Source organism: Prunus dulcis, chromosome 6 (assembly GCF_902201215.1).
Source record: "Prunus dulcis chromosome 6, ALMONDv2, whole genome shotgun sequence".
Lineage (NCBI taxonomy): Eukaryota > Viridiplantae > Streptophyta > Magnoliopsida > Rosales > Rosaceae > Prunus > Prunus dulcis.
This window is the reverse complement of record NC_047655.1, coordinates 19,064,762-19,084,931: the sequence shown is the minus strand read 5'-3', so window position 1 is coordinate 19,084,931 and position 20,170 is coordinate 19,064,762. Positions and strand designations below refer to the sequence as shown.

The window sequence follows — 20,170 nt, the reverse complement described above, 5'->3', positions numbered from 1 at the left end:
TCATTTTTCTAATTTACCACATTTCCAATGAGGAAGTAATTTGGAGAGAAAATCGAGGCATAATTTTGTAGGGTTAGGTGGCTCTACCTTTTGACAAAGGGTAAGCATATGCTGTGCCAGAAAGATGTGGAATCCGACTCCCTTGGCTTGTCTACAAGCTTCTTCCAATGCTTGACGTTGACCCAACAATTTTCAAAAGTTACCATCATTTCTTCCAAGTGCTCCATTAAACTTGAGTCTTTTCTTTTGTGTGATTCCATAGTGTTTCTCCCACGTGTGATCCCTTGTAGATGAAAAGTTTAAAAAAAAAAAGAAAAAAGGAGGAAATTAGGTGGTAATAATTTTGTTTTGAAAGTGATTTGGACTTTAGATAGACTATAGCATTTCTAATATACAATCATTAAAATTCTTGTATTCTTTTCTATGTGGAAATCCAAACGGTTTGATTTAACTTTACGCTTGTTATTTTCTTATTGGTCATCACCAATTACTATTATGTTTCATCCTAGTCATTGATATCAACCACTTAACACTAAAGCCTAAGTTTGTTAACCTATTCGAACTCCATCTTCAACGATTAGACATTTTCTCAACTACTATGTAAATTTAGGGTATGAAGTTGCCTCTGCTTTTGATGAATATTTCCTTAATTACTTATGAAGGGAGACTGATCACTATAAAATATAAAATGTGGCCTGAACCAGATCAATTTGAACTGCAACGTCACATTATTCATTGTGCTATTTGAGGCTTAAACCAAACCACACTAAACCGCACCCACAACCACCACCCCTAAATTTGGCTGCCACCTAGTAATAGAAGCCTATTGGCTTGGAATTGTTCTTGATTCATTAATCCCATCCCATGTCCTGGCTGGTAAAGCTTTTGCTAGTTTGGGCATTGGGAGCCTTCTGTACCTAAGAATAAAATATTATGTAACAATTGGGCCTTGTAAGTAGTAAGCCCTCATACAGAACAACTATGGCATCTCAGACCAGACATCTAAGAAGAATCGTAGAATTCTATAGTTAAGGCCTTAGATGACGACATTAGATGAGGCTTTATATCTTAATCGTTGGATTAAATTAGATAAAAATATTAGATGAGGTCTTATTTAGGGATCAAAGTAATCAATTTGATTCAACGGTTAAGATAGAGAGGCTCATCTAATAAGGCCCTCACTATAGAATAACTCGCATCTAACACAAGGCTACAATAGATGAGTGCCAAATTTTAAAACAAATATGTATGTAGACAGACTTGGGTTGTCCAGAATGATAGGGTGAGAAATGTCAGTAACCTATAATATAATATGCATGCTGGTTTTCCTTTTTCTCTTTTTCGTTTTCTTTTTGAAGAATCTTAGTAGTTAGGAAATGCCGATTAGATAGTAAAAAGTTCATTATGTTTGCATGATATATATGTTCTTACTAGTCAGGAAAGTACTCACATCTTTAGGACTGTAACAGTCACCATATATAGTTCAAAATGATGAATGTTAAGTTCTACACATTGTACTTTTATGTTGAAAGATTTACATTTTTATGGTACAAAGGGTTTCAAATAACAGTTGAGTTATTGGAGGAAACTAAACTAGAAAACTATGAGAAAAAGGAAAAAGGAAAATAATTAGGAAATAATTAGGAAATAATTAAGAGAAGCACTTTGCTTGACATAAATTGCTGGTTTCAAAATTGGAAATATCATATCCAATCCAATATAACTTCAGATTTTGTAGCCAATGGATTCCCATGATCAACCTTCCCAAAACGCCCCAATGCCTGTCAATGAAAACCATCAATGCAAGCCTTGAAACAAATGAAGATCCTCTGAAAGCAAGAACCATCTTCAACTGAATCGAGCATCACGATTGGTAGACTTCTTCTTCAATATGCTTCACCAAAAGATCTGAACGAACTTTGTCATTCACAATCAAAGACAAAACACGAGATCCCATAGCCTTACTATATTTCTCATGAATCAAATCAGTACAAGTATACGATTGTTACATCCATCAATGTCCGTCATGTTCCACGCTTATCTTATGGACACTTCGTATGACCTTTGGTTCTAATCTTGTTGACTCAACCCAAAAAGGAGCTAATTGGTTTTCTTTTAATCTGTTTTGTTTTTATCTTTAACATGGTGACTCAACTCAAATATAATTTAAGTTTTGTTCATCTGATTGCTTAGTTTTAAACCTTCTTCTTCCAAATTAACATGGTGATTTTCCTACTTGCGTATAATGGACAAAACCCATTCATTTTAGGCCGTTGGTTGATAAATCAAAACCAAAAGGTTTTTGGTTTTTTAAAGGGTGTAGATATAATAAAAACAATGAGTTGTGTAGGACCTGTTGGAGATTTGATAAGCTAGATTGCATTACCAAATATCAATTTTCTAATTCGATTATAAAAAAAAATGAAAAAAGCTTGTCAAAGATAAAGAATGAAGCTAGATCTTTGATTTGATTTGAGGGACAATGTTCAATTCAAGGGCCTCAGATAAAAAAGGAAGTGAGAAAGCAAAGAAACCGAAAAATTAATGGTAGTTGTTTGTATGTGCAGGAACTTCTAGTCTTTTGAACTCCAAAGGCCGAGGGAGAAAAAGAAATCCCATAACTAGCACAAGATGGAGCAATTGAATTCAAGGAAATCAATCATTCATAAGTCATAGAGGAGACACCTACTTAATCCTCGACATCTTACAAAAAATTAAAGACTTTTTAATGCAACACAAACACATGGAAGACTCGGACAAGCGTCTAGAATCAAAGACCAATCATGTAATCTACCAAAGTATGATAAAACCCTCTTCTTCTTCTTTTGTTAAATTCATAGTCGAAAATTGCTACATACAATTTAGAAAAGAGTTTAAGTAGAACATAAAAGACCTAATCAAAATACAGAGAAATGCTTTGAATTACTACTATTACTGTAGCAAATCAACAATATAATATCGAAAGTATCAACTCAATATTGATACTTTATTCATGTCATATTATGATTATCTAATGAGACAATAACGACAATATATTGAGATGATATCGATCTAATGAGACTATTTTTTTTTCTCTTCCAATAATAGTGTTGTTTGAAAGCTTCATTATAATAATTGTGGTATTTGTGAGCATTTCTCTAAAGAAGACCAAAAAGCGAAATTGCCCACAAAATTCTAAAATTTAAAATGCGGTTATAGTCTTATTGGGATAAAAATGAGTTGAAATCAAAACAAAATAGTGTGCCGTTGTAGATCTCATTACCAGAACTCATATTTATTCATTCCCTTCCATTCCCTTCCTCATACTGAGACTTATCCAACGTGTTGCATATGAGTGTGTGATCATAAACTACAACGTGCAACATTTATAATGTCCTTCAACTTTCTGCAAGCTATTTTTAATGTTACTTATTATTTTAATATTCCCTAGAATAAATTTAATCAGTTTAATGTCTTATATATATATATATATATATATAAAGCAAAAGGCAGAGAATGATGAAACATTCAAAATACCAAAAAATGTCATTGGTTAATTTTTTGGTAAAAAAAATGTCATTGGTTAATTCAAACATTAAGAATTGAAATTACTAATTAAATGAGGATAATATGGTAAATTCACATTTTTATATTAAAAAAATTAAAATTAAAATTAAAATCATATAATATGTCATACTTTTATGAAACATAACTACCTATGTTATCTTTTCTTAATTCTAGAAATAAAAGAAAAAAGAAAAAAGAAAAAAGAAAACTAATTGGCACATGCGTGAGCATGTGCCAAAGGGCTAGTTATTTTATTATGGAGTTGTATTTCTTTTGAGTCATAATTATAGAGTTGTATTATTATTTACTATTGAGTTTTAATATACAGTCCCGATCTCTTGGACCACAGGAGTCCAAGAGATTGTGGTCACCTACCGTTGGATATTAATCCAATGGTTCAAAAAAGTTTCTTAAAAGAAGTGCAAGAGTTAGTGAACCGTTGAATTTACATTCAATGGTGAGTGACCACAAATCTCTTGGACCCCTGTAGTCCAAGAGATCAGGACTGTTGTTCATTACATGTGATACTAAGTTTGAACCTTATAGGAATTATTTCTAGGGAGCTTTACTAATATACCCAAAATAGGGGTTGAAATTATATTAAAAAAAAAAAAAAAAACCCCCACATGGAATGCACTTTAGAAACACACTCAAAACTCATTTACTACATAAGAAATTAGTATTTAAGTTATTATAAATTACATGACTGCCGCTGTTCAACTTAAAAAAGAAGCCCAATACAAAAAACTTAAATAGCACCCAAAACAAACCCATCCCAATTTTATAAAAAAACCCAAACAATTCATTACAAAGAAAACGTCTTGAAAACCGTAGCTTCATTAACGTGTCATGTTAATTAATGACTGTAATGTTCCACACATTTACTGTCATGTTGATTAATTATTGTAATGTTCCAGTCTAGGATAATAACACTGCTCTGTCATGTTGATTAATGACTGTAATGTTCCAGTCTAGAGTAATAACATTGCTACTTTCCTATGACATCCTATTTCTAATGCATGTTTACCCCCTGTAATGTTTCAGTCTAGAGTAATAACACTGCTTATTTCCTATGATATCCTATTTCTAATGCATGTTTACCCCTGTAATGTTCCAGTCTAGGGTAATAACATTGCTAGTTTACTGTCATGTTGATTAATGGCTGTAATGTTCCAATCTAGGGTAATACACTGCTAGTTTACTGTCATGTTGATTAATGGTTGTAATGTTCCAGTTTAGGGTAATAACAATACTAGTTTCATATGACATCCTATTTCTAATGAATGTCTACTCCTGTAATGTTCCAATCTAGGGTAATAACACTACTAATTTCCTATGACATTATATTTCTAATGCATATATATATATATATATATGTATGTAATTGGCTAAAATGGTGTTTTGGAATGATTGGGATTTCCACATATGGCCAAAGGGTCTCCTTATAAATTGGGGCTTTAGCTTCCACTTCCTCCAACAAACTTTGACAATCAAACAGAGTTGAAGAAATAATTCATCAAATAAGAAAGAGGAGGTATAGATATGTTGGAAGTTTGAATGAAATTCAATGACATTTGTCCCACGTTGGTAGAAAGAAGAAAAAGTGACTCTTCTGATAAGGTTTCAGAAGTTTATTTCAAATTACAATTTGTGATAAATTCAATTTTGTTGTATTTATATATTGTTGATATATGATCATTTTTATTAATCACTGATTGTTGTTTTTCCATCAAGATATGCTATTGTGTTGAGGGCTGTGGTTTTGCTGAGCACGCTTGTGCTTGCAATATCAACTCAAGATGGTATCAATCCTTCTTTATAGCAATGTGGTTCAAAATGCCAAGACTCTTGATCAAGTTGATGATGTCTCTGATACTTCCAATACGAATAATCATGTGGTTTCAAATGGCCATCTTCTTCTTTATGGTGTATGAATATGTACGAGAAAGTGCATCTCGAACGCAATGTATCTTGGCATGTGCATGATAAAATGCAAGTTGAGCGTTCAGATGTTGTGTATAACTCCATCGCAACCACTTCTTCTTCTGGTAATATGGGATTATTGATTTCACCTTACTCTCTTTAATTACCCTCTCTCTCTCTCTCTCTGTTATTTTTGTTTTTTGGGGTAAAATTATGTCTTGTATATGTAATAATTAAGATTTCAAAGAATAATAAAAATTTCCCAACTATTACTGATATTGCTCTGTCTACCTTATTCCTTGCTTGCCCACATACACAAAAATGTTAATGTTATAAAATGAACGGAATATGTGCTAAAATATTGAGCTGCACGTAAAGTAGATGAGACACAGCATTTAACGAGGTTCGGCTATGCATACGTCCTCGGAGAGCAGTAGCAGTAGCTTTTCCACTATATAAAATAATAGGGCTACAACTTTAGTGTTTACAATATGTGTGGCTCACTGAATTTTCTCTCTAGGAGAATTTCTCTCTGCTCTCTTTCTCTCCACTCACTCACCCTCTTTCTTCCTTCTCTTCCTCTTCTCTAAGCGCCCTCTTCTCCTGATGGAGGTATCTATTTATAGGCCAAAGACATTGGCTGTTCACTTCACAAGTATTTGGCTTCACTCGAATAATTGGCAGACAAACATCATTAATATTCTTCAATCAATTGGGTAGTGGGGCTTGCCATTTTGGGATCCACATTGTTGACTTTACAACACTCCCCCTTGGAGACCACAAATGATATGTCGGTTGCATCATTAAAGACTTGCTTGGAGAAAACCTAGTGAGGTAGAAAACTGATGGAAGGAAGAAAGAAGAGTACAACAATCAGTATAACATACTTCTAGATGCTCCCCCTGATTAATATCTCCCCCTGATGTCTTCATGACTATCTTTTGGAGTGAGAATCTTTCGGAGTGAGTGGAGGATGTAGCCATTAACAATTCTCGTAGTTGAGTAAGTAAATATATTTCCAGTGAGCTATCTCTATGTAAATCATAGAAATTTTCAGAGTCCGCGTTTCCAACAAAACTTGGGCTATTTGTAAGTTCACTTGAAAGAATATGCCCGTACATGGTGTTATGCGGAGATAGCATCAAATATACCTCACATCATCCCAAAATGATGGTGATGGAGTTGAGCTCTATCTGGAAAATATGATGTCCGGTCCAATATACTTCCGAAAAATCCTTAAAGTGTCCAACGGATAATCCTCATAAAAATGCTTCAATACTTTCTTAGTATAAGCAAGAATCTCGTTGGCATAATGCTCGATCTTTAAGTCGAGACAAATATTTCTTGAACTCTTCAGAAGTTTTAATGTGTTGCAAACACATTATAATCAATATACTCACTGAGGCAATTTATGCACATTAACATTGAGTACAGATTTTGTGTTTCAGGCACATGTCATTCAGGGACTTGTTTCATGCAATTTCAATCCTTTCAAGGATTTTTTTTAAAGAGATTAAACTTTATGACACATTATATAGCTTTAACCCAGCTATTTATACATCTTTAGGGAATCGCTTCTGGCAATATGCTCCGTGCATAAACCCTTAAAGATAACATGTTGGTCTCTGTAAATGTGCAATAAAGTGGCACAATTGAATCTATAAATATGGAGAAAACCCAACATTCCTTGTTTATGCCAAAAACATTGTGTCATACAAAGTAGGTATATTCCCTTTTATTCCGAACACCCAAGTATAACTTTCAATATTAACAAATTTTGGGGTTCGTATTGTGGGTTTGTTCTTTCACGTTCATTCTTATCTATAATGGAATTACCTCATTCCATTTTGGCCAATGATATTGTCGACATTTAATAATTGAACGTGGTTCCAATCAACACAGCCCATTGATGATTTGAGTAGCTACTCCAAAATCAAAATTTGTCATTCATCAATTCATGATCCCACCATTCTCATGTGCATGTGCATACATCAATTATAAGCATTTCTTTGCTTTTGGGTACCCAAGCCACTGCAGGGGGCTTTTATTATGTGAGAATGTGGATTATAACCTCCAATGGAGCGTTATTTTATAGTAGGGCGTGGATAATCTCCATTTAGGAGTTGGAACATTTAGAACCCATATATCTATCATGCTGCAGGCATGCCACAGATTAATACATACATGTCAATTAATTTCTGGGACTTTAACCCATACAATTTGCTACGCATTAGGCGTGCACAATATCAATATTGACATGTCAAAGGATTGTCCTTTCGGGACTTCAATCCACATCATTTGCTACGCAACAGGTGTGCATCATATTGATCACTGCTATACCCATATTTTGTTCTTATGGGACTTTAATCTGTGCAGTGTATTATCAATGTATCCAACTTGCAATCTGTAAAATTTGCATTAATAATTCATGGATACATACAAGCCATTCTTTTGGAACGGACTTATCTCCCCATTTGGTTACCTTTCAAGATAAAATATCAAATAAGTATATAAGCATAAAATAACACAAGTATTGCTTACATCCTTAGGTGGGAGAAACTTTTCTCAAGTATCATTCAAGCTCATATCGGCCCAGTAAATATAATGTAGCGCTTGATGATCTAGTTATATCCTGCAAGAGCAAAAATCACAATTCTTTTGCCTCTGTCAAAACAAATAACCCTCAGAGTTAGGATCACTTCATGGATTCTTTCTTCGGATGTTCATTCTAAAGAAATAAAATCCCTTATGAACAGAGAGTTATAAAAAGAAAGAAAAAATATAAAAATTGTGATATTGATTGCAAGGTAAGGTAAGCAATCAAGGAAGGAAGCTGGTGGGAGCAGACAACAAGCTCTCATTTCTCCTAGTCTAGAAGGACCTCAGGAGATTAGAGCATAAGGTCGCATTCACAGTTCCCTGATGTAGCGAAAACGTGATCAGGGATAGTCTCGCTTCCTAAATGGATGATCAGAGATAGTCTTGCTTCTCGGGCATATTGAGTGCTTACTGATAAGAAAAACAAGTAGATATCGCATCACTAGGTATGGAGAAAACTGGATGTCTTCTGCAAAGAAAATTTAGTAACACATTTATACACAAATAAGAGGAATAGGTAGAACCGGTGAATTTCAAATTAACCATAGGAAAATTGCGAGATTCTCGGGGTACTTTTGAAAAAGTAGTTCCGTGAAATCCGTAAAGCAAGATCGGCTTTGACGAAAATAATACTTGAAAACGCCGAAAGTGCCGACAGACATTATTAGAGGCCACGTGAAGTTTTGGACTCTGGGAAAGAAAAAGATAATATGGGGATTCGAGAAGATATTGGGATCCTGGAAATGTTGCCACATTTTCGTCTATAGATATTGCCTTTACAAAACTTGATTGGAGCAACTGCGTTTCAACTCAACTTCCTTCATTTTCTGAAACTTTAGTTTTTCTAAGACTTTCTTCGAAACCTTCTTAAAATGGCTTCCTCTTCTTCCTACCCAAATTATTTCAATTTAAATGATGCTCCCACAACAACCAGTGACGCCAAAGTTTGGCGTCCATCCTTTGTATCCCAAAATCGTCATCTCACAGTTAATGATTCTATGATGATGAATGATGCTACTGCTGTCATAGTAGCTAGGAATTTCATTACTCCAATGGATGAAATATTGTTAACAGGGAGGTCTGAGGAAGAGGCTATTGATGACTCAATGGCTTCTAGCATTCAGAGTGCTGCTTCTGTTTCTAACATGGCTGATCGTTTTCGTGCTAGAGCAAACGAGGTTCAGAAGCTAACAACTGAAAATTTGTCTCTTCAAAGAATGCTTCATGAGTCTCAACAAGAGGTTTTGAAACTTAAAGGAGAGAATAATGCCTTGTTGAAACTGGTGAGTTCGTACTCTGTTGATACACTGAGAAGGCTAGACATGCTACAGGTCTCCAATGAAAGAATTTTGGGAGACCACGAGAGGCTCATGGCTAAGCTTAAGAGGCATATAAAATCATTTATGAAAAAAAGAAATGATTTTATAATGATTTTATAATGAAATTAACCCATATAAACTTATTTATAAAAGCTTATTTGTATAAAATCATTTATGGAAGAAGTCCACTCACAACTTTAAACTTGTTTTTCTCCCCCAGGCCGTAGAAGTATGAAGGAAACCACTCGGGCCATCTTCCCAGCTTTCGCCCCACCACCAAAGTGTAGGATCTCGTTGTAAATTCCTTAAAGTTCTGTAAATGTGTAGAAATGCTCTGATATCTAGTTGAAACTGATAAACTGGAGTTGAGACCTGTTATTTGAGATATTCTGGCAGTTGGTTTGGTTTTTGAGCTTGTTTGACAGGTGGAAGACTTTGGGTTTGGTCAAAATTCAGGGGAGACTCTGCCGAATTTTCGGCAGAAGTCTAAGGGAAAGTTTAAAAAGAATTTAAAACGAGTAGGGTAAAAAGGTCTTTTGTGCCCGACATTAGCCAGGTGTTGGACACGCACAGGACTTGGCTCGAATTACAAAGCGAAAATTGGGTCAGGTCCTGTCAACTTGGCGCTGTCCTCTTCCTTCAGAGGCTTCCAGAACATAATGTAATTTTATAGATTTTACCGGGCCTGCACCTTCATTGCAGGTGGAAAAAAATCTATCTGTTATATGCTCCTTTCCTGTTATAATAACTGCGCACATTCTTAAACTTGTACCTGTGGTTTTTACGTCTTTTTAAAATGACGGTTTGGAACCTTGTGCCTTACAGGTTCAAATAATCAAATTGACTTTCCCAAATTTCATATTTCAACGCATGTGAGCCCGTAACTTCTGGCCCGGGCTAAACACATACTCAGAATTTATTCGCTCTTTTCAAATGGACATGAAATATGGATTGAGTAAAAGCCACGCTAATATCGCAATATAGTAGTGAAGAGCATTAACTACTATATACCCACAACTTCAAGTTCAGGATCTCTCATATATTTGGATCCATGGGCTTCCGGCCCAGATATAACAAAATATGGGGGGAGCCTCAATTCATCATTTGAAGTTTATACTGATATTATCCATTTCACGGTGTATTCTTAACAACCGGAATTCACAAAATATATTTCTTTCTTGAGGTGTCGATTATAACAAAATCGAACTTTATTAAATTCATCATCTTCTTATGCCAAAGAAATATGTGGCGTACCACAATCTGCAATAATACCTCAAGGGTTGTCCGTTTAACTGTTGGAATTTTAGGTTCTCAACACTGTTAGATTTTTTTAATCTCATGCCAAAATCACATATTCTCATGGCATAGACATTCAATCCACTTAGATTTTGAACTCCGGGCCAAAAATCACATATTCTCATGGTATGGACATTTTTACAATTTTCTGTACATATTTTGGGACTTCAAGCCCTTACATAATTGTCCATATTTTGAGAAACTTCTGGCATCTCATTTAATTGCTCATCCATGAGTTTAAGGAATTGCAGGTTTCCTTTTGTATATAGTGACGGTTTACCCAAAATGGTTAATATTTATGCATACGTCACTATTCATGTATACGGTACTATTCATCAAGTCATGAATACATATCTATTCATGTGTATAGTACATTTGCCAGTACAGTTATTATTCATGTGTAAGGCACTTTTAACCAATACGGTACTGTTATATCATCAATGAACTCTAGGTCCTTATTTACAGGTCAAGGATCAAGGACTTTCAAGTCTGATCACTTGTTTACAAATAAAGTTCCTTGATCCTCATCATACAATTACATCAGGACCTGAAGATCCTTGATGATGATAATGATATGAGAGCTGGCAGTAACGTGTTATAAAATGAACGGAATATGTGCTAAAATATTGAGCTGCACGTAAAGTAGATGAGACACAGCATTTAACGAGGTTCGACTATGCCTACGTCCTCGGAGAGCAGCAGCAGTAACTTTTCACTATATAAAATAATAGGGCTACAACTTTAGTGTTTACAATATGTGTGGCTCACTGAATTTTCTCTCTTGGAGAATTTCTCTCTGCTCTCTTTCCTATCCACTCACTCACCTTCTTTCTTCCTTCTCTTCCTCTTCACTCTATTCTCTTCTCTCTTTCGTATATGTTTACAAGCAAATATAATGCCTATTTATTGGCAAAGCAAATGACTTTTAAGGGAGACATAATGATTTCTCCCCAACATAATTATCCCATCTTTTGACTAATACCTTCTAGCTTTATCTCCATCTTTTGACTAATTGTCATCTAGTTTTACCTATGTGGGCTTCATTTCTTTATAACAGTTAATATATTTCTCAAGTTTTTTCTTTATTATCAATGGGGTAGAGAGAAACTTTGAACTTGAGATGTCGTTCAAAGTAAAGAGATAAACATCATGTCCAAATTATCACTCAATTGAATTATTGAGATTTTAGTACTTTCTTGAAGCACCATATTCATTGAATTTGTAGGACACAATTGGATATCGAAATGATTTCTGATTTGTCTAATTTTTTTGTAAGGATGATCTATGAATGAATACCTAAAAAATAGATCGTTTGGATTTGTTGAATAAAATTCATAGGGTACCTTAAAGGGCGTCCCTAAAATAAAATTATTTGAGGGATCCTTCAATAGAAGAGGATATCTATCAGGAAATGTAGAATATAAATTTAGTCTTGTTTGAGGCTCATCATAGGTTGATACAGGTGGATATCTACATATAATTCTGCCTTCCATAAATAAATTTTTTTTTGGTCTTTATATGTAGATTATGCTAAAAAAAGGAAAAAGAAAAGTAGTTCATAACGTACATTGAGCAATATGGCCGATCCAATATTTGGGTTGTTTATGGTTTAGATTGCAGGCATAATATTATATCCATGGGATTTCTTTGGCTTCTTTTCATTTTGCGAAATGACCAAAAACTCTCTTCATTAGAGAACCTCGTAAACGGCCAAATGAATAATTCCATGATGACAAAAACCATGTCCTGGCCCATCAACAATATTGTCTCCATTTCCAAGGTTTACCAACCGTTCTTTGCTTTTTGGCTAATAGAAGCTTTGGTAAAAATTTGGCTTCATGTAAAAATTTGATTGACCGATGAATAAAAGAACCATAGGCAAATCAATTAAACCAAGTCCCATCTTCAGAGGCTCCTGACCAGAAAAGCTAGACTCAAAATGAAACACAGTGTAAATTCGCTTCACCACCAAAGGATCAAAGGGCGCGTTTTGATTGTGATTTTGGATGGGTCAATAATCACTTCTATGGAAAATCAATTCAATGAGCACCTTTGAAGTGCTTCTACCCATAAATGATTCTGCCCCATCTTAAATCACTCTGAAACGAGCATTCAGAACCAATCAAGGGTCAGCAAATTTCACCATGTCCTTCACAAAATTATTAGAAATCAAAAAAATTGAAAAAAAGTTGTACAAGGCACCTTAATCAAAGGCTGGTTGGTTTTTGCCGAAACTGCAAAGTCTTGGTCAGCTGAAAAATCTGATTATATCAGTCCAAATACCCTGCTTCTATCTAATAAATTTAACAACCTTAAAAGAGTAACATTGAAATTTCTCTATCATGATCACAGGATATCCCCCAATGATATCTTTAATAACTAAGTCTGTATACCGCAAAATAACAAAAACATGCAGTCAGTCAATTGCACAATGTTTGTGTGAAAGAAACTAAAAAAGACCTGCGTACAAAAAAACTAGCCAATTGTTTCAAAGATGTTACGATTATTGGAAAAGTTATATCTACTAACTACTCGACATTGTCACATGATGGATTAAGAGATAATAGATATAACACATCCATGGTTGCCAGAGGTGGAAGAGCTTCAATGTTTATTGGGATGGTCAGAAGATCTTTTCAACTTTAACTGAGGCAAATTCAGTTCATAATTCTCTTTTTGCATCAATGGCAACAATGCAGGATCTACTTTATCTTTACACAATAGATCAATTATCAATTCTGTAGTTGAAGCATCTGCAGAGAAACGCCCCTTCACCATTTGTTGAATAAGTTCCATCGCCCTTACTGTCTCATTGTTATTGATAAACCCTCGAATAATTACGTTGTAGGTCCACCCATTTGGAGAACAACCTTTCTCTTCCATTTCGATAAGCAGCTTTTCTGCTTCACTTGTTCGGCCCCCAATACAGAGTCCATTAATCATTATGTTATATGTCCTTACATCCAGTTGAAGCCCTCTTGATGATAAACTACAAAAGAGTTCCTTTGCAGATTCAATTTTTTCAGCTATGCACAAACCTTTAATAAGAATAGCGTAAATCACAATATCTACATCCACCTTCTTGCCTTCCATCTCTTTAAACAGTTGGATTGCTGTAGAAATTTGTCGGTTTTTACATAGGCCATCCAGTAGAATAGCATAAGTTTGAACATCTGGAAGTTGACCACAAGCTTGCATCTCTGAGAACAACTGTTGTGCATCACCTAATTTCCCCACTTTGCAATAACCGTCGACGAGAGTGTTATAAATAGCGATATTTGGAACCAGTCCCTTACAAGTCATTTCCCGAAGTAGCATCATGGCCTCATCCATCATCTTATGTTTACAATATCCATTTATCAATGCGCTATAACAAATAACATCAACCATCGATCCCTTGCTAAGCATTAGTTTAAAAACTTTTCTAGCCTTGCTCATTTCTCCTCGCAAACAGTAACCATCCATGAGTGAACTGTACGTAACCGTGTCAGGTTCAATACCTCTTTGAATCATCATTTCTACCACACCTTCTGCTTCCAAGACCATCCCCTCCTTACAAAGTGTGTCTACCAAGACATTGAATGTGCGCACATCTGGAAATATGCTTTTACTCACCATTTCATTCAACAACCTTTTAGCTTCTTTCCACTCGCCTAATTTGCAAACTCCATGAATCAAGGATGTATAGGTAATGACATCTGGGGCAATACCCTTGCTCATCATTTCTGATAAGAGGTTCAATGCATCATCAACTAGTTTATCCTTAAAAAGACTGTCGATGATTGTGTTATAGACAACTAAGCCAGGCTTGCAAGCTCCTTCCTCCATCTTCCTAAGCAACTGAATAGCAGCACTGTTGTTACCTTTCATGCAAAAGCCCTTTACTAGCGTGCCATAAGTAACAGCATCAGGCTGACAATTACCTGCGTTGATCATTTTATTGAAAAGTTCTGCTGCCTGAACCACTCTATTCTCGAGAAGAAAGCCGTTGATTAGAGTGGTGAAGGTAAAGACACTTGGTTCAAGACCAAGTTTGAAGAATTTTCCCAGTACAGATAAACTAAACCCCATTTGGTTTAGTTGACAATAAGAATTATGAGAATGGTTAGGGTACAAACATCATGTCCAATTCTCGACACACCCATTTGGTTATAGAATGAGATGACGGCCGAGTAATGTTTCAATTTTGCAACTTGACCCAAGATTTTATTGAAACGGACAACAGAAGGCAGAGGGCGCATTTGAAGCATTCTATCGAACACATTGAAAGCATCCTCAACATTTGTGATTTTGGGTAAGTCTCTTTTTGGCTGCTCTAGTTGGGTTCTTGTAGATTTGATCGGTTTCGAAGGTTGAGAGTGAAAGAAAGCATAGTAATTGTTGACGAAAACGAGAAAAGTGGAGTTAGAGTGAAGACAATTCATACCTCTGCTGCTCCAGTAATAACAAGAAGAAGTAGCAGCAGTTGTAGTCCGTATCATCATCTTCAGCATCTCTGAGTAAAAGGGCGCTCAAACCTCCCTCCAACTGGTTTCCTCGAGAAAGCTCAAGTCCGTGTTATTATGAATTCCACAAAAACTTTCCTTTTTTTTTTTCTTTTTTTTTTTCCGAAAGAAGAACTTGATAACAATTAAGAAAATATAACTATGTCATCGTTTACAATTGATTCTAGCCAGAAGGAAACCTCTTCAATCCAAGTTACCATAGTATTACAATTAAGAGCATGCTTTGCTAGAAAATGCGCTACTTGGTTAACCCCTCTTGGACTAAAAAAGATAATAACATCTTCAAAGTGTTGCAGACTCCTCTTAATATCATCAATAAGATGCCCATCTTGGATAAAATGTTCCGTACCTTTCGTTTAGGAGTCCTCATCGTTTAGTGTTGCCTATAATTTATAGGAGAATCCCTAGTTTACAAGCAAACTTTTACCATGACCCACTTTTTTTTTTTTTTTTACTCTTCATTATTGAATATACCAGTTAGTTCTTTTCTAAATTTTCTTCAGTGTTCAGTGTGTATTTCTTTTCTCTTTCGATAATTTCTGTATTTACAGTTTAATTTTAGTTTTCTAATTAGTAATGTTACAGTTTAATTTCGGTGTAATTTCAGTTTTATCAAGATAGTAGTGGTCACTTGTATTATATTTAATGAACGAGTACAATTTGGGGAGGTTTGATTGAAAGAAAGAGCCACTACAAACTAAGATATAACGATATGCATGCTTGAAATGCATAACAAATAAGCAGTCATAAGTAAATGTGTTTAGGATTAGATACACAGGATAATTCCTGAAGTCAATGTGTTTGACCAATCTAGATCTGTTTGGAACAATCTAGCCAAAAGCGATGTAATGGTGGTTGAATTTGCCCAGGAAAACCTTTAAGGTCAGTGGAAAAAGCATTTGAAATCAGAGTGCTGGTGGAGGCAATGCCATTAAGGTCATGTTTAATCTTTGGTGAAATTTCTTATGTTTTTAATCTGTAAGCTTGGGAAGTTTTGTGCGCCTTTTCGTTACGACATTTTTTTCTTCTTTTGTCCAATGGTTTATATCCAAGTTTCTGTTTAAAAAATATATAATATGGTTTGACAGCAGCGCAATTGAAGAAGATTTGCGAAACAATAAACGATAAAGAAAGCGACAACACCAATCATATATGTTGATGCGAAAAAGTAGTTTGACACGTGTCCTCGCTCAACTTAGTGATATTATGTCTTCAGAAGGGAGTTAGTCATCGGAAGATCGGGTTCCTGCAAAAGGATACATTCGGTAAGACCTTGGGATACCGGTGTGGTACCGGCCGAAGGCTCTCCGATGCTTAAGTAAGTACGGATTTAGTAAATATTGGATTACAGATCAAGCGGTAGCGTACCGTTGGTTTCTTCTTTTTTCCTTTTAGGGTTAGGGGTCTCCTTATATAGGCCTTGGGAGGCGTGCACTATGCTCATATTTTCGATGTGGGACTGTAGAAGCGGGTTGTGGGCATAACACGTTTCCAGGTGCAAAGAGTCAAAATGTATGGCTTCGGTAGGGAACATGCCGAAGAGTTTATTGTGATAAATATCAATTCAGTCCACGTGTTTGGCAGTCATAGGTCGCTTATTTATGGTATAAACAGTAGTCCCCCAAGTTCTCTTCCGAAGGTCCTTCGGAAGGGAATTTGGTTCTCCCTGGCAGTTCGTAGGTGCCCTGCCGTTCGGTAAGATCGTTTAGAAGGGACTCCCCTGAGACCCGAAGGGTCGTCGATGCTGAGAGGGGTGAGGGCAGAGACGCTTCGTTTTCCGCGCCTGGCGTGCAGAGACACTTCGTCTTCTGTACCTGGCGTGCAGCCCACATCGCCATCCACCAGACGACACGTGGCTAGCGAAGTGACGCCTGACGGCTGCATTTATGAGCCGTTTGGTTTCCCGAGGCGTACCGTTTCAGCCATCTCCCTATAAATAGAGGCTACTCCAGGCGTAAAGCTCACTTTGCATTTGAGAGTTGACGCGAGAGCTCTGTGTAGGCGATTTCCGAAGAGAGTGAACGGCAATCCAGGCGATTTTCACAGAAGTTCTCGGCATTCAAGGCGATTTCCGAAGCCTACATTCGGCAGTCAAAGCTTCCCACTATACTCAAGGTAAGGTACCGTTCGGTACTCTCGCAATACTTTCTTTTATTTCTGTACGTCTTTTCGTGGCATAGGCTTAGCCGATCCTTAGTAGGACTCTCCTTCGGTGGTCTAGTGAGCTATAGGTAGTGACGTAGGCATCGGTAGGGTAGTTTCTGTACGTCTTTTTGTAGATGTCTGCTAGCGAGTCATCCTTAGGCAATAAGCCCAATGCGTTCGATGAGGAGTTGTCATCGGGCTGGGACACATCCAGTGGGGCTGCGAGCCTCGAGGCCGAGGATGGAGAGGACACCGACGTTGAAATAATCGGTGAGGAGGTGAACTCCGTTCCTACCTACGGCATCGGCAAAGGACTGATGACGGGGCAACCGCTTCCCTTAGCCGCGGTCTATAAAGACGGTACCCGCCTCGGTACCTTTGAGCATCAGCCGGAGGCCTCTACCTCCGGTCGTAATGAGGGCGTTGCCGGTCCCTCTCGACCGAGGGTGACGATCATCCACCGGGAGCGGTCTAGGATACCGGTGGGCGTACCGAAGAAGACCCTGTTCGGGGTCGATTACTTGGAGCCGAACAAGCTTACCGAACGGGAGCTTGAGAAGATTAGGGCCGAGTACCTCATTCCGGACTCGGTGAAGATGAGGATCCCGAGCCCTACCGAATCCCTCAGCGACCCCGGGGATGGTGAAGTCGTCTTCTTCACCGACGTGCTTTTGCAGGGGGTCAGGTTGCCGTTGCAGCCAGCCGTGCAGAAGATACTTGCCCAGATCGGGTATGCCCCAGGTCAGTACAATCCCAACTTTTGGGTGGCCTTGATGGGGGTGATAGCTGCGTTCGGGATTGCTGAGGCGGGGGAGCCCTCCTATGAGCAATTCTCGTACTTGTACAGCATCACGAAGTCCAAGAGTGCCGATCACGGCGGTTGGGTTCAGGCGAACTGCCTGAAGGCTTCCGAGCGGGGGCACTTCATCAGCTCGGTGCCGACTTCCCAGAAGTCGTGGAGGAATCGGCGGGTGCTACTCTCCGGTGATTGGGAATCGCCATCGGGAGTATCCTCGCAGTTTCCGGTACCCACGACGTTCCAAATTGCCGGTAGGTATCCGAGCTACCGATCGGTAGGCTAATTATTGTATTTCTTTTGTCTTATTATTATTTTTTGTAACTCACTTTTTCTTCGGACAGGTAAACTCAAGCAGCCGAACCCTAAGGATAGTGAGATTCGGCAGCTCGACAGAGTGAGGCTGAAGGTTCCTGCTGCCGAGCGAGTTCACCCGCGCTTCCTCTTCACCAACAATCTCATCAGAGCCGGTCTTGTCAACCCTGGCGAGAGTAAGTATACTCGTGCTTTCCCTTTATTTATTTATTTATTATTATTTATTTTGCATGACGACTGACTGATTGTTTTTGACCAGTGACCGACGCGAGGAAGGTTGCCGAGGGCAAGAAGATGAACGAGTCCTCCAGGAGGCGCCTTATGATGGGCCTGGAGGGCAAGAAAAAGAAGAAACAGCCCGAGGCACCTACCCTTCGGACGTCTACGGATCCCGAGGACGTGACCCTCGCAGAGCGCCTGCAACAGCTGGGCGCCGAGCCCGTCGCCTGGCCTACTGCCGAAGTCCCCGCACCGAGGCAGTCGGATGCCGAAGCCGCCGCCTCCAGAGCTGCCGGGAAGCGACCGGTGACAGTGGACTTGGAAGCCTCGCCGGCTTCCAAGCGGAGCCGTCCTTCGGAGGCTTCGAGGGCCGTCCTCGCGGTGGAGGACGAGGACGGACCTACCGAGGCCGTCACCATTGCCTGCCCGTCGAAGACAGTGCAGTTCGTGAACCATATGATCCTTGGCTCTCAAATGGAGCTGTCGGAGATTGACGAACTGCCGAAGAAGCTTCTTCGGGAGCAGGCCGGACGCGCCTTCCGTCTTCAGGCTTCGGTAAGAATTTCCTTCTTCTTTCGTTCGTCCTTTCCTTTTTGTGCCAAGTGGGGCATGCTTCTGACTCTTTGTTTTGTGCAGGCGTCCATGGACATGTGGCTCTGCGTCAATTGGGCCATCACTGCTGCCGAACGGGCGAAAAAGGCCTACGACGACGGCATGGCTAAGGTTGCCGAAGTAGGCAAGGCGCTCCAGGATCATGCCCAGTTGCTGAAGCAGAAAGAGGCTGCCGAACGGCAGGCTCTCGCTTCGGAGGCGAAGGTGGAAGAGATGCAGGTGGCCTTGGAGGCAGCGCAGGCGGCGACTAAGGATGCCGAGGCGGCTTCGGAGGCGGTCCAAGATGCTTTGGAGGAGTCGGAGCAGACCAAGGCTGCCGTTCGGTCAGCTATCCAGGGTTACCGCTCGTCTGAAGAGTTCACTGCCCTTTTAGACGGGGAAGTCGGCTCGGAGATGGCGGACCTGCTGTACCGATTCAAGCGGTACAACCCTGGGCAAAAGCTGAACCTGAACTTTGCTGCCGATCCTTCTCCCCTTCCTGAAGGAATAACCGAGGAAATGATGGAGGAATACAAAGGGGAGGACCCTGCCGAGGCTGCCGCCGGCGATGAAGCTTGAAAGCCTTTTAATTTCTTCTGCACTTGTAAAATTTTCTTTGTTTTTCATGTTATTCCGAACACATTGGTGCCGAGGGCATCATTTAATTTGAATTTAGGCTTTTCTTATTCGATTGTCTGAGCAATTTCAACTGTTCTTGTTCTTGTTCAAGTGTGTTTGAATATGTCTAATTGCCGCAGGCTAATTGCCGATCGAACTTCGCTTATTGCCGTAGGCTTATAAAGACGATGTGGACTGTTCGAATTTTGTAAGTCCTGATAGGATATGTAGGGTAAAACCTCGAAAATCATTTATTGCCGTAGGACGTTAACTTTGACACTAAGCTGCCGTGGGCTAGT

At 38.5% G+C, this 20,170-nt stretch overlaps 1 pseudogene; it reads right to left on the bottom strand.

The window, feature by feature from the left end:
- Nucleotides 1–13,266: 13,266 nt before the first annotated feature.
- Nucleotides 13,267–15,197, bottom strand: LOC117631684 (annotated as a pseudogene).
- Between the last annotated feature and the right edge of the window lie 4,973 nt (nt 15,198–20,170).